We start from the raw sequence: 14,748 nt of genomic DNA on the forward strand, positions 1-14,748 counted from the left end.
TCATCAGCCAAACAGAACAATGATGAGCTGGATCACTTTGAAGTGGAGATGAAGCTAAAGCTTGTTGCAATTCTTGGTGAACAGATATGTCTCTATCACAATAGACTGCTGGTCATCCAATGGAAATATTTTTCATAGGGTGTGAATGCCCACTAGATTGATAATTTTTAGAGAAGAATTCTGCTTGTCTGGCCTCAAGAATGTAGGGTTCCCACACATTTGAAGTGGTGGAGAGGAAAACAGTGGGATATACATAGAGGATCCCTAATAAGAAAACAAAGGATGTAAATTAAAGAACTAAGGCTGGTATTGGACTGACCTGCACGGTCTGTGTCCCATTTATGGTGATTCGGTGTAGGATGGGCTGGGGTGGGCATCAATGGGAACTCCACTAATTTGGAACATGAAGACGTTACTGGCCAGACTATACAGTAGATATCCTGCAAACAACGGGGATGGTTGGATAGGCTGGAGTGAGCTTGGACGGCAACTTCACCGTTTGCCACGAGAGGCACGTCCTGTAGGCAGTTGGCGCCAGGGCTTCTCCTCTGTGCTGTGGCACGCCTGAAATCTTAGGAGGCACACTAGTGTTGCGATAACACTGCTTTAAAGGCTACCGAGTTGGCGTGTGTCGGCCATCTTTGTGAGGAGAGCAGGCATCGTTTCCGATGCGTTGAAAACAGGTTTGTTTCACAGCAACACGTGGAGTTCCAATGTGTGTTTAAGAGCTTTCTGTTGATCCATTGCACTATTCAGGGTGGACAGTTCGTCTTCAAACCCCAATGCAGCTGGAAATGCGAAACGCTGGCCAACGTTGGTGTGATTGATCCCCTCCAACAACAGATAAGCACTTTACTTTTTGAAATATGATTATTTAAAGCTGAATTTTGCATTGCTTGAAGCTTAAATTTATTTAACCATTTATATACCGCATAAAACTATACGGTTTACGCATTGGTTACATACATATTATCCTGGTTGCCCTTTCGTCGCTAAACATAAACATAAAATAATGCAATATCAAAAACAAACATTTTCAGATCATAATATCAATATAGGCATTTTCTTTTTTTTTGGAATTTTTTATTTATATTATTCAACAAAATTTTACAAGAATACATCTTGTTACATTAAATACAGGAAAGAAAAAACAATACAGAAGTATTACAAATTCATACTTATGAAAATAATTTTTCCCTTTCTTAGACCACCATAATAGGGGATGGTCAATTGAAAATTTTTGAGAGAAATTTAACAAGAAACTTAATTAAACAATTAGGCTTTATGTTCTAAACACCAGCTATTAATTTCTATTTCCCCTCAGTCCTTGATGATTTTCTTTACATCCAAGAATTCCTTCAGGTGATTAGGAGAAAAAAATGTATATTTAACTCCCAAATACCTAACTAGGCATTTACAGGGGTATGCTAACAAGAAAGTTGCTCCCAATTTTATAGTATCTTGACGCATAGAAAGAAATTCTTTCCTCCGTTCTTGTGTAGTCTTTGCGACATCAGGATATATCCAAACTTTTTGTTCCCCAAATAATTTCTGTGAGTTTTTAAAGAATAGTTTCATGATCATGTTCACGTCTTGCTCAAAAACAAATGATACTAAGAGCGTAGCTCTAACATTATCAGTAGAAATTGTTTGTTCAAGAAGAGCAGTCACATTAGCAAATTCCATTTCATTATTTTCCCTCCTTATCTCTTTCTCAATCTCATCTTCTCCTTCTTGTCTTCCGGGTATCTTCTTATTTGGTAAATAGTAGATTTTATTTATAGGGGGAATACAATTTGACGAAATCTTTAAATTTTCAATCAGGTATCTTTTTAATAAATCCAAAGGCAATATACCCGGAATTTGAGGAAAATTTAAAATACGGAGGTTCAAACGCCTGTTAAAATTTTCAAATTGCTCCAATTTCTTATTTATAAGGAAACTATCTTTAATTGAAGCCACCTTGAATTGTTGTAAATGCAGTATATCCTCCTGCATCTGCTTAGTTTGAGCACTAGAATCCCTTTTCATTACTTCCACAGTTTCAGTCAGCACATCCAATTTTTCCACTATTTTTGTTACCTTTTCAGATGATTTTTCCATTTTTGACTCCATCCGCTGAAGCAAAGACCAGATGCCTTGAAGAGAAACCTCCGTCGGAGAGGACAAATCCCCCTCTCTCTTGTTAGCTTCCATCAGCAAACTGTCTCCAGACGGTGTGCCCTCGTCGGGAGACCCCACGCCTCCACTTCCGGGATCGGGTGTCTCTCGCCACATCGTTCCGGCAGCCGCTGGACACGGAGGGGTATGGGAAACCGGTGGAGAATATAGGCATTTTCAAATCATAATTTCAACAATTAAAATGCAGAAAAGCATTGAATAATAAATTCAAGGCAAAAATATTCTTAACACTATCCCCCTCTTTTACTAAGGTTCGCTATGCTTTTTTAGTCCGCGGTAAATATTAGCGCGTGCTAAACATGGTATCCCATGGACGCATTAGCGGTTAGCGCACGTGTTGATTTAGCGTACACTAAACGTACGCTAAAACGCTTAGCGCACCTTAGTAAAAGAGGGCCTATATCTTAAAACTGAAGAGACTACTGAAACGTTAGCATAGGAAGGCATTGACAAAAAGCTGCATTTTTAACATTTTCTTAAAATTGATCTTCCCTGCACAAAATCGCAGAATGCCAGGCAGGGCATTCCAAAGTTTCACACTGGCCACAGACATCATCGATGCTCCAATCTTAACATGCACAATAGACATCTGGCGAAATTATTGGCGAAAGAGGTTTTTTTTATGCCAGTGATCACGCCTGTTGCCTCTTGCCCATACACAAATAGAGAAGTGGTGGGTTTCTGAGGATTTTTCCTCTTCGCTTTTATAGTTTAAGTGGTGTACAGTTCATTCATGCCTGTCATTTGTTTACAGTAGGATTGGTGCATTTATTTCTTAAATTGTTCCAAACGGGCTTGTGTCTTTGATAATAAACATTTAGAACGCCTTCGCCATTTTACTCCGAAAAATGCTGGGATTAGTAGCATCATAGGCAGTATTAGGTGAATGTATTATAGAAGAATAAAAATACTCCACAAGTTAGTGAATACAAAATATCTTCAAAAAATGAAAATAAAGTGCAACAAGTGCATATGAAGTGCTCAGATCACCAATCGAAAGTGCTATAAAGTACAATTCAAAGTACTCTACAAAATCCTGAGTGGAGTAGAACGGGTACATGTGGATTGATTTTTCATGCCGTCAAACATGACAAAGACTAGGGGGACACTCGATGAAGTTACAGGGAAATACTTTTAAAACCAATTAGAGGAAATTTTTTTTCACTCAGAGAATAGTTAAACTCTGGATCGAGTGGTAAGAGCGTAGCTGGTTTTAAGAAAGGTTTGGACCTTAGTAAAAGAGGGCCATAGTCATGCTCATCTCAACCTAAAGGTGGTGAGTGGGAAATAAAAAAAGAAAATGTCTATTCTCATAGTTCACACTGGCACAAGAACGAGGTGAGCCATTAAAGCAGATTAGCTGATCCCTCTCTGTTCACAACAACAACAAAAAAAATGCACAGAAGGTCTTTCAAAATAGGTACTTTTAAAACAAGGCCATTCCTTTAAACTTCTTCCTCTAATCTCTTAGAATAAGTCACTCGACCGCACATGCCTTCTACTATCCGTGCACATAACGGAGACGATAGTTTTCTTACAGCAAATAAATTCAGTTATAGAAATAAAACTAAGGGCCTCTTTTACAAAGGCGCGCTAAGCGTCTTAGCGCGGATTTAGTGTGCGCTAAATCAATGCGTTCGCTAACCGCTAACACGTGCATAGGATAACATGCATGCGTTAGCTTTTAGCGTGTGTTTGGCGCGCGCTAAAAAGCTTAGTGCACCTTTGTAAAAGAGGGGGTAAAGCTCTGGAACAGGGGTCTCAAAGTCCCTCCTTGAGGGCCACAATCCAGTCGGGTTTTCAGTATTTCCCCAATGAATATGCAGTGAAAGCAGTGCAAGCAAATAGATCTGATGCATATTCATTGGGGAAATCCTGAAACCCCGACTGGATTCCGGCCCTCGAGGACCGGAGTTGCCCACCCCTGCTTTAGTGGATCTAGAAGCCTTTAATGTCAAGCGCTGTGCTCCATATATCCAGGTTTGATTAGTCTCATGCAATCTAAGCAATATGGAACTACAGATTGGCAGAGCGCAGCATTCTGACTGGAATCATTGTGAGGTGGTCAAATTTTGCCTCAGTATGAGACTGATTATTTGCTAGAAAGTAATTGCATTTTTGAATAATCAAGGGCAGAATGAATTGATTCAAGAAGAGAGATTTGCTAGGGAGGTCATAGAGTGATCTCAGAGCCTGCAAGCCGAGGTCAGAGGTTTAAACGCATTATAGCATCTGCTTGTGCGAGACTGTAATTTGCTCTGGTTGTTGTGGCCAGACACTGACCATCGACGTTCATTACAATAGGAGAACCAAACAAGACAGGGCTCAGGGCTGCATTCATTTCGATTTAAATTCCCTCCATTTAATCTCTGACTGTGTGCAAGTAATTTTTTAAGGACCGACTTAAAAATACTGCGTCAAATTCATCATAAACTGTATTCAGCAGCTCCCTGCTCCTAAAAAAATGTTGCGTATCGCCAATCACTATTCCTCATTCTGACAATTATTTGGACAGAGTGTCCCAGCCCAAATTATGGCCTTCATTTATTAATGATGTTTAGTTTTAAATATGCCAGTGGCATTTCTTGAAGCTAATCTCAAGAGTCTTTCAGTAGGAAGAAGATTTCTTTCCAAGATATTATGTTTCCGGGAGATTATTTAGACAAGGATTTAGACATTGCAGCATTAACTATTATACAAATGCCAGAAGGAACCTCTCCCACCCCACCCCCCCACCCCCACAAATCCAGCAAGCTTCAAAATTATACTAAAGTCAGCTAATTATTCACAAATGCTAAAAATAAATACAAAAATCACGTGTTTCTGGCGATTATGAATAATCTCAGAATAATAGACTTCCTCTTTTACTAAGGCGTGCTAGCTGATGTAGCGCATGCTAAATGCTAAGGCGTACATAGAATATAATGGACACGCTAGCATTTAGCGTGTGCTAAATTGGTTAGTGCGCCTTAGTAAAAGGACCCCAAAGAGTCTAGTGGCACCTCATAAACTTGCCAATTTATTGAGGCACTAGTCTTTAAGCCTGTTACATTAACGGGTGCTAGAATAGATGTGTGTGTCTGTCTTTCTTTCTACCTTTCTTTTTCTCTCTCCTTGGCCGCTGTCTGTCTGTCTTTCTTTCTTTTCTGATTCAGTCTCTCTCTTTCCTCGGCTGTCCACCACCACCCTTTACCTACTCCCCCTGTCCAGCAATAGCCCTTCTCCCTTCCTTTTACCTCCCCCCTGTCCTGCTCCCCCTGTCCATCAATACCTGTCCAGCCCTTCTCCCTTCATTTTACCTCCCCCTGTCCAGCAGCAGCCTTTCTCCCTTCATTTTACCTCCCCCTGTCCAGCAGTAGCCCTTTTCCCTTCCTTTTACCTCCCCCCTGTCCAGCAGCACCTCTTCCCTGCTCCCCCTGTCCATCAATACCTGTCCAGCCCTTCTCCCTTCATTTTACCTCCCCCTGTCCAGCAGCAGCCCTTCTCCCTTCATTTTACCTCCCCCTGTCCAGCAGCAGCCCTTCTCCCTTCATTTTACCTCCCCCTGTCCAGCAGCAGGCCTTCTCCCTTTGTTTTACCTCCCCCTGTCCAGCAATAGCGCTTTTCCCTTCCTTTTACCTCCCCCTGTCCAGCAGCACCTCTTCCCTGCTCCCCCTGTCCATCAATACCTGTCCAGCCCTTCTCCCTTCCTTTTACCTCCCCCCTGTCCAGCAGCAGTACTTCTCTCTTCATTTTACCTCCCACCTGTCCAGCAGCAGGCCTTCTCCCTTCCTTTTACCTCCCCTCCTGTCTAGCAGCACCCCTTCCCTGCTCCCCCTGTCCAGCATCTGCTAGCCCAGGCAGCCTCGGGGCTTTTGCTAAGCCGGCCCACCTCGGATTATCGAAGTGGGCCGGCCTAGCAAATGCCCCGCAGCTGCTGCGTTTGCTGGTCCGGGGTGAGAAGAAGCGTCCCGGCAGTGGCAGCGTAGGAAGTCAGCCGGCATCGGAGATCGAGCAGAAGGCAGGCAGTGCGCATGTGCGGCATGGAAGCACACATCACGGCGGCAGGAATCACGGCATCGCAAGTGTGCATGCGAGCTTAGGGTTCTATTATTATAGAGGATGAGCTTTCAAGAGCTCTGTTTTGTCGCACGACTAATGAAGTGGACTTTTGATCCACAAAAGCTCGTGCCTCAATAAATTGGATCGTCTATAACAGGGGTGGACAACTTCAGTCCTCAGGGGCCACAACTCAGTCGGGCTTTCAAGATTTTCACCATGAATTTGCATGAGATTGATTTGTATGTCCTGCTCGGTGGTATGCTAATTGATCTCATGCATATTCATTGTGGAAATTGTGAAACCTTAACTGAGCTGTGGCTCTTGAGGACCTTGGTTGCCCATCCCTGGTGCCACCAGGTCTGTCATTTTCTGCTGCTCCAGGCTAACATGACAACTCCTCGAGAAATAAAGTGTGACATCTTTTATTTGGAACTCTAGGATAGAGAATGACACGGGGACAAATTTTTCCCCATTCCCGTGGAGGAGTGTGTGGCGCAGTGGTTGGATCTACAGCCTCAGCACCCTGGGGTTGTGGGTTCAAACCCCACGCTGCTCCTTGTGACCTTGGGCAAGTCACTCAGTCTTCCATAGCCCCAGGTGCGTTAGATCAGTGTTCTTCAACCACCGGTCCATGGACCAGTGTCGGTCCCCAGAAAATTCCTGCCGGTCCACAGAGCTAGCACGTGTATCAGGCCCAAAACAGTGTTCTTCAACCACCGGTCCACGGTGTGATCGATGCGGCGTTATCTTTGAGCCAGCTCCCTCTGCCTAACTGATTCAGTGCACAAAGCTCCTACGGGCATCCTGCGCCTGAACCAGAAGCCTTCTCTCTGACGTTGCAGCATCAGAGGGAAGGCTTCCAGATGAGGTACGGGACGTGCAAGGTGCAATTAGTACTATTATGGGGGCGGGGTCTGGGGTAGAGATTGGGTAGAGATGGGCAGGGTCTGGCCCACGACTTAGCCCAGTGTTCTTCAACCGATGGTCCACGTACTGATGCCGGTCCACAGAATAATTATTTTATTTCTGCCAGTCCATAGGTGTAAAAAGGTTGAAAAACACTGTGTTACATAGATTGTGAGCCCACCGGGACAGATAGGGTATATACTTGAGTACCTGATTGTAAAAATAAAAACCCCAAAATCGCTTAGATAATCTGCATATAAAAACCTAATAAACTCGAAACTTGAACTCATTTTCCCGTCCCATCCCGGAGGGTTCTTTTCCCGTCCCTGTCCCATTCCTGAAAGCTCTGTCATCTGCACAAGCCTCAAACACTTTAAAACCATTCATAGCAACATTCTAGAGCTCAGATTGTGATGTCATAATGCCTCATTCCACCAATGCCTAAGCTCCGTCCTCATCTGAAGAAGCTTGTGCGGTTAAGGCAGAGCTTACAGGAATGAGGCAGGGTCAGGGACAGCGACAAAATTTGCGGGGACGGGATGGGAAAATTGAGTTCCTGTGGGAACGGAGAAAAATTTGTCCCCGTGTCATTCTTTCTCTAAAACATGCAGGTCTGGTTAATGGAATGAGTTGTTGTTTTTTTTTGGAGCGAGGAAATATTTGACCCTTGCTGCTTTTGGCCATTCACCTTTTCTGGTTGACGGCACAGAACAGACTTGCTCCTGCAGAACTAGCATTCCTGCAAAACACAACGTACAGTATTTAAAAAAAATACATGCTGGCTAAGAGTCAATAGTTTATAAGTTCACTGAGTGAATAGCACAAAACTGACCAAGCTCAAAGTGAGAAAATGTCATTGAATTTTCATGTTTGGACAGCAGCTCTCTGATTATAGTCAAGTTTAATGGCCAGTGGCTGGCCACAACAGCCAATGCAACCTACAAATTGCAGTCTGTCATAGGTAAAGCTTATTATGGTCCTTCTTATTATAATCTGCCTAGAGCTTCCCTTTTTACTTCTCCTTCGTTATATTTTCTTTTCTTTTAGCAATTCAAAGTACAAATTGCCAACTCCGGACTCCGTCCCTTCTGCCTTGCTACGCCGTATGCTTGGATCAAGCTGCCCGAGGCCCTACGGCGGGCTCCGTCTCTGGCAGTGTTCAAGGCCCAGTTAAAAGCTCACCGCTTTGAAAGTGCTTTCGACTCCTAACTCCTCTCACCTTGGGTTCTCCATCCCCAACCTTATATGTCATGGCTGTCTGTCCACGTTAGATTGTAAGCTCTTCTGAACAGGGACTGTCTATAAATGTCAAAAATGTACAGTGCTGCGTACACCTTTCAGCACTATATAAGTGAATAGTGGTAGTAAATACAGAAAAAATAAAATGTTCTTCCAATTCTAATTAGCAGGAGATACAAACAAGAAATATTCTATTAATTATAGTCCACGACTAAGGAGGGGACAAGAAAGAAAATCCATGGGAAATGGAAAATCATAAATCTGTTAATAGGAAATAGAGCAAAATAATCCACGTCTCTGGAATCCTGTGGATTACAGGACCGGAGGCAACATGGATTCACCAGAGGTAGGACTTGTCAGAGAAATCTGATCAATTTCTTTGACTGGGTGACCAGAGAATTGGGTAAAGGAAGTATGTTAGATGTGGTGTATTTAGATTTTAGCAAAGCCTTTGACGGTGATCCACACAGACGTCTACTAAATAAACTGAGTGCTCTTCAGATAGGCCCCAAAGTGATGAGCTGGGTCAGGAACTGGTTGAGTGGAAGGCGACAGAGGGTAGTGATCAATGGAGATCACTCTGAGGAAAGGGATACTACCAGTGGTGTGCCTCAAGGTTCTGTTCTTGGGCCTGTTCTTTTTAACATTTTTTTATAAATGATATTGCTGCAGGGCTGTCGGGTAAGATTTGCCTCTCTGCGGATGATACCAAAATCTGGGGCCTCTTGGTGTTTCTAGGTAATTTGTGTAATAAGTGGGTTTCCCAAATTCCATGTTTGTTCTGCTTATAAGCTGCTTTGCTATCTTAGGATGCCGAGCAATTAATCAAGTAAATTGAACCTTAAATTTTAATATTGGATGCCTGTTACTTTGCAAATGTCCCCTGAAACTGTCATCAGCCGAATCACAGAAAAACATGATTTACTAATGTCTGTCCCATGGGCTGGAAAGAGTTAATACTTTTCAAGTAAATTTATAGCAGGCTCAGCCAACAAAGAATCTTCTGTCTGGCTCAGTGGGACACTGCAGTGAGGGAATTAATTATGGGGATGAGAAATGACCCTGCGCAGTGCTCCTGCAGAAAACGACAGCTGGCTTGTTGTGCTGTGCCTGACCCCTTTCTCTGTGTCCTATCGCGGTAAGACTCTGTGAACACTTGCTTGTCCACATGGTGCATCTATATCGGTTTCAGGCTCAACCTTTGACCCCTTGTGGCATGCGGTTTCTCCATGAGTGACTCCTTTTCAGAGCTGAGTGCGTCCAAGTGACAGTCCTGTGGCTCTTTCTTTTTATTTCTGGACAAAGTTGGGCAGGTGCTGTGTCATCCCATGACAATGCAGCTTTTCCCAGCAGGAGCCACCAGCCAATCATTTCTTCACTTGGAAAGAGCTGAGTGTTCTGCAGCTTCTGAGGAGCATTCCACTTCCTGAAATCATCTGCAGGGCAATGTCCCCCCACCCACCAATGCTGCATGTGGGTGCAGACTGAGGACACAACTGAAATGGTAATTTGGTTGACGAACAAAGCTGCGATAGGGTTACCAGATGTCTGGGAAAACCCGGACTATCCGGGTTTTGGAAAGCTCTAGTCGCATCTGGAGGGCTTCTGGGGATGATGTCACGTGCGTCTGCTCATGCTTGGAGGCCTTTGGACATGGCCCAGAAGACAAGAATTAAAAGAAGAGGCTTGCTGGGGATGGGATGGGGCGGGGTTAGAGGTGGAGCTGGGCGAGGTTGGAGGTGGAATGGGGGCGGGGCCATGCGTCCAGGATTTTTGGGATGCAAAATCTGGTAACCCTAGCCTACGCAGACTTGAAACATGGGCAGCACAACTACGGACCCTATGCAGGAGGGAAGAAAGAGAGGGAAGGGTGACATACAGAAGTGAAGGGAGAAAGGGATAAGATGTAAGGGCCCAATTCTAAAAACGGCGACTAAACCACAGGGCACCTAGGAACGTGGGGCTTAGCACATGTCCATCTTAAAGTTAGGCGCCATTTATAGAATCACGCCTAGTGGCGCCTAAAGTGAACTGAAGCGCTGGTAGGCACCTGAACTTTAGCTGCACCCTAATTATGCAAGGGTTTTCTTGGCCTAAATACTGGTAGTCCACTTGAGGCGCCTATATACAAAACATACTCTTGATTGACATCCAAGGTTTCAAGATGGCGACTGAATCGGATGTCTGGCGGTGAGCTCCGTCCCAGTGTCCTTTGACTCATCCCTTCTTCCCCTGTTGCCGGTTGCGCTTTTTTACTTGGAGCAGCGCTAAAGGTTTCTTTGACCCAGCCAATTTCCAGATACTTACTTTGAATAATAACGGCTGTCTGCCATTTTTTTCGCCTTGCTTAATGGAGAAGAGGAAGGGAGCTACAAGGCTGAATCCTCCAGCAGCTGTGAGCTCCAGGAGCTTGATTCAAATGACGCTGGATGCTGGAGTGATGCGTCATCAGAGAGAGACGCTACCAGCTTTCGGAGGAACGCCGGATACCATGGCGAACCTTAGTAATGATCGGGCTTCCTTGAACCCGATTGAAGTACAGGCTACTCTTCAACCTGGGAGAGAACGCTCTGTAGAGGGAGAGGCTTTCCAGCTTACTCGTCGAGAGGGACAGCTTGAGAGTCCCGGAGGAGCATTGGGAGCTGAATCGATGGAGAGTGAGGCTCCCACTGTAGCCACTTTGATGGTACCCAATACAGAGACTGGTAAGAACTTAACTTCAGCTCCCAATAGTCAGCAGTTTGGAGAGTTAATTAAGCATTCAATAGTCAGTTTAGACGCTCTGTGGGGGGCTATTGTAACAATGGACTCCAACCTCAAAAAGGCAGTTTCAGTTCTATGTTCAGACTGTACTACTATCAACTCTCAGGTAAATGAATATGGAATAAAATTAAGAGAACAGAGTCAAAAAATATAACAACATGATGAACAGATCAATTCACTTAAGAACATAAGAATTTGCCTCCGCTGGGTCAGACCAGAGGTCCATTGCACCCAGCAGTCCGCACCCGCGGCGGCCCATCAGGTCCATGACCTGTCATGTTATCTTGATTTAACCCTATAGCCCCCTTGTTTTTATCTATACTCTTTCCATACTCTTACCCTTATCTGTATCCTTCAATCCCCCTATCCTTCAGGAATCCATCCAATCCCTCTTTAAATCATTGGAATTGGAGACTGTTAAAGAGAGATCTTTTATCTATAGAAAATTAGAGTACATGGAAAATAAACAGAAGAGAAACAATTTAAGATTTTTGAATTTTCCTAAGTCTCCATTGATTCCTGGTTTGGAAATGGCCCGGAAATATCTGAGAGAGTCCTTGCTAATCCCAGAGGAAAGTTTGCCACTCATTGCTAGAGTCCAATATATCTCCTCTGAGAAGAAGTGAGATAGCTCTACTCCTACGGACCCACCAGGAACAGATGCAAGTGGACTGAATGTAACAAATTTTCTGGAAAGTTCCCTTGAAGTAATAAACAAGAGGACTACTCTTATTGTTACATTTGCTTTAGAGTTTGATAGAGATTTGATTTTTCGCACGTACTTTAGACATATGAACAACATGTTCTTGGGTTCAACTATTCGCATATTTCCTGATATATCTCGAGAAACACAGAAGCAAAGAAAAGACTTTCTGGCCTACAAACCGAGAGTCTTAGCTTTGGGTTGGTTCTTTTGTTTTAAAGTTTCCTGCAAAGTGTTGTGTTTCAATAGAAGGAGAACATTTTTTGGTTTTTGACCCAAACAGTTATTGCAATTTGTTGTGGCCAGAGAAGGGGGGGGGGGGGGGGAGTGACCATTGCTGCTGTGACAATACCTACAGTTTAACGAACCAGTTGCTGGAAACGTCTCTCTAATTTCTATTGTGTCCTGATGATTTATTAATAATATTTTTCCTTATAAGTTTTCTTAGGTCTTGGATCATTAATATCTGTGGACTAAATAATTAATAATTAATTTTATTTTAAGTTTTGGTCAGTTTTTCCCATTCATATTTCTTCATTGTAATCCTAATCAATATTCAAGTATATGTTCTTGTTTGAAATGTAAAAATTTTGAATAAAAATAAAGATTAAAAAATAGCCAACAACATCTCCCAGCTCTCTCTTAACGGTTCTAACAAGACCACTCGCAGAACAAACCTATTTAATTACCCCTCCCTGAAATCTTGCCATTACAAAAAGTTTCTAGATAGAATGTTATCATTCCAGGCAGCTAAACTGAACACATGGCTTGGAAAACCCATACTTGAGGCCACTACATACGCTGACTTTAGAAAATCCCTGAAGACTCGATTGTTTGACAAATTCTAAATTCCCAATCCACCTCATCCTCTCTAACGGCCCTTTTAATCTCGCCACCATCCCAATTCAAGATTTTAGACTAACTTATATTCTCTTTCAACTGTAATTGAATTCCAGATCGAAAGTTTTTCACCTCGCATCTCAAGCACAGACTGTATGTTCTTCACCTTGTATCTCAAGAACGGACTGCATGTTCCTCACTTGGTATCCTAAGCACTGACTGTATGTTTCTGGCCTCTTATATCTCAAGCTCTGACCACATGTCAGACCCACGGCAACAAGAGGGCATCCGTTGAAAATCAGGGGTGGGAAATTTCATGGCGACACCAGAAAATATTTCTTCACCGAAAGGTTGGTTGATCGCTTGAATAATCTTCCACAACAGGTAATTGAGGCCAGCAGCGTGCCAGATTTTAAGAAAAGATAGGATTGGCATGTGGGATCTTTTCATGGAGGTAGTTAGGGGTGGGCCATTAGTGTGGGCAGACTAGATGGGCCGTGGCCCTTTTCTGCCGTCATGTTCTATGTTTCTATGTCTCTCTCACCTTGTATCTCATGTACTGACAAAATGTATTTTTACTGTAAACCGCTTTGAACTTCATGGTATAGCGGTATATAAGAAATAAATTATTATTATTATTATTATTACCCATGATTCGCTCTTAACCATGCCTACTTTCTGGAACGTGCCCACCTGAAAGTACTTTTAATTTATGCCAATTATGAGGCACTAATTACTTGTTATTGGCGCTGATTAAGCTTTTTAAATAATTAACCCCCCCTTTTGCTAAACCGCGATAGGCGCTAAGTGCTTCATTGCATGTCCCCTTCTCCTAGTAGATTCACATTTACCTGTTCCATTCTGCCTAGTACTTTATATCTCTCCATCCTTTCTCCTCCTAGCCGAAGAGCCTTAGCCACTTTATCTTTCCTTATAGGCAGGGTTACCAGATTTTCCAAATGGGAAATCCAGACCCCTAGACCCGCCTAGTTCCATCCATCCCGCCCACAATCCCGTCCCTAGCCCCACCCCCCACTGCCTGCTCTCGTCAGGCAGGAGAGCATCCATGCATGCACGGATGGGACACGATGACATCACGTGCATAACGCGCATGCATATGATGTCATCACCTTGCATCCATGCATGCGCGGACGCCCTCCTGCCCAACAGTGATTTTTTGGAAGCTTTTCGAAACCTGGACAAAGTGCCGGGTTTTGAAAAGCCGTCTGGACGTCCAGGCAGGTCCTCAAAAGGAGGACATGTCTGGAGAAATTGTCCCATTCCCTTTATCATTTTCATTGCCCTCCTCTGTACCTTTTCTAATTGCTGTGACCAGAATTGCACACAGTATTCGAGGGTTACCATATTTTTTTCTTTAACACTCATGGCATGAGCAGTGAGCCCAGCCTACAACTCATGCCAGTGTCGGCTCTTCCTCTGACATCATTTCCTGGACCCGTGCCCAGGAAGTGACATCAGAGGATGAGCCGACACTGGCGCGAGTAACATGTTGGAGGTAGCTGCTCGTGCCGGGAACAGAAGGGGCGCGCATGCACGGCAAGAAGGGCGTGGAAGGAGCAGATGGGTGGGGGGGTGGAGAAGAGGAGAGGGGTGCCACTGCCCAGGGTGCCTCTCACCCTCATCATGCCACTGGGTAGAGGAGCAGCCTAACGGTTGGAGCAGCAGGCTGAGAGCTAGGTAAGTCTCGTTCAAATCTTACAGTTGCTCCTTATGACCTTGGGTGAGTCACTTTATTTCTCAGGCGGTATAGGGTTAAGTAGATTAACTCCCTCTTTTACTAAGGGCTCCTTTTACTAAGGTGCGTTAGCGTTTTTAGCACGCGCAAACCACGTGCTAACCTAAAATACTAACACAAGCTCTATGGAGGCATTACCACTAGCGCAGCTTAGTAAAAGGAGCCCTAAGGTGTGCTAGCGTTTTTAGCGCGCGCTTAAGATTAGTGCGCGCAAACCATGCGCTAAATGAAAAATACTAATGCAAGTTCTATGGAGGCATTAGCATTTAGTGCGTGCGGCATTGTAGCGCACACTAAAACCACTAGCGCACCTTAGTAA

This window comes from Geotrypetes seraphini, chromosome 7 (assembly GCF_902459505.1).
Source record: "Geotrypetes seraphini chromosome 7, aGeoSer1.1, whole genome shotgun sequence".
Lineage (NCBI taxonomy): Eukaryota > Metazoa > Chordata > Amphibia > Gymnophiona > Dermophiidae > Geotrypetes > Geotrypetes seraphini.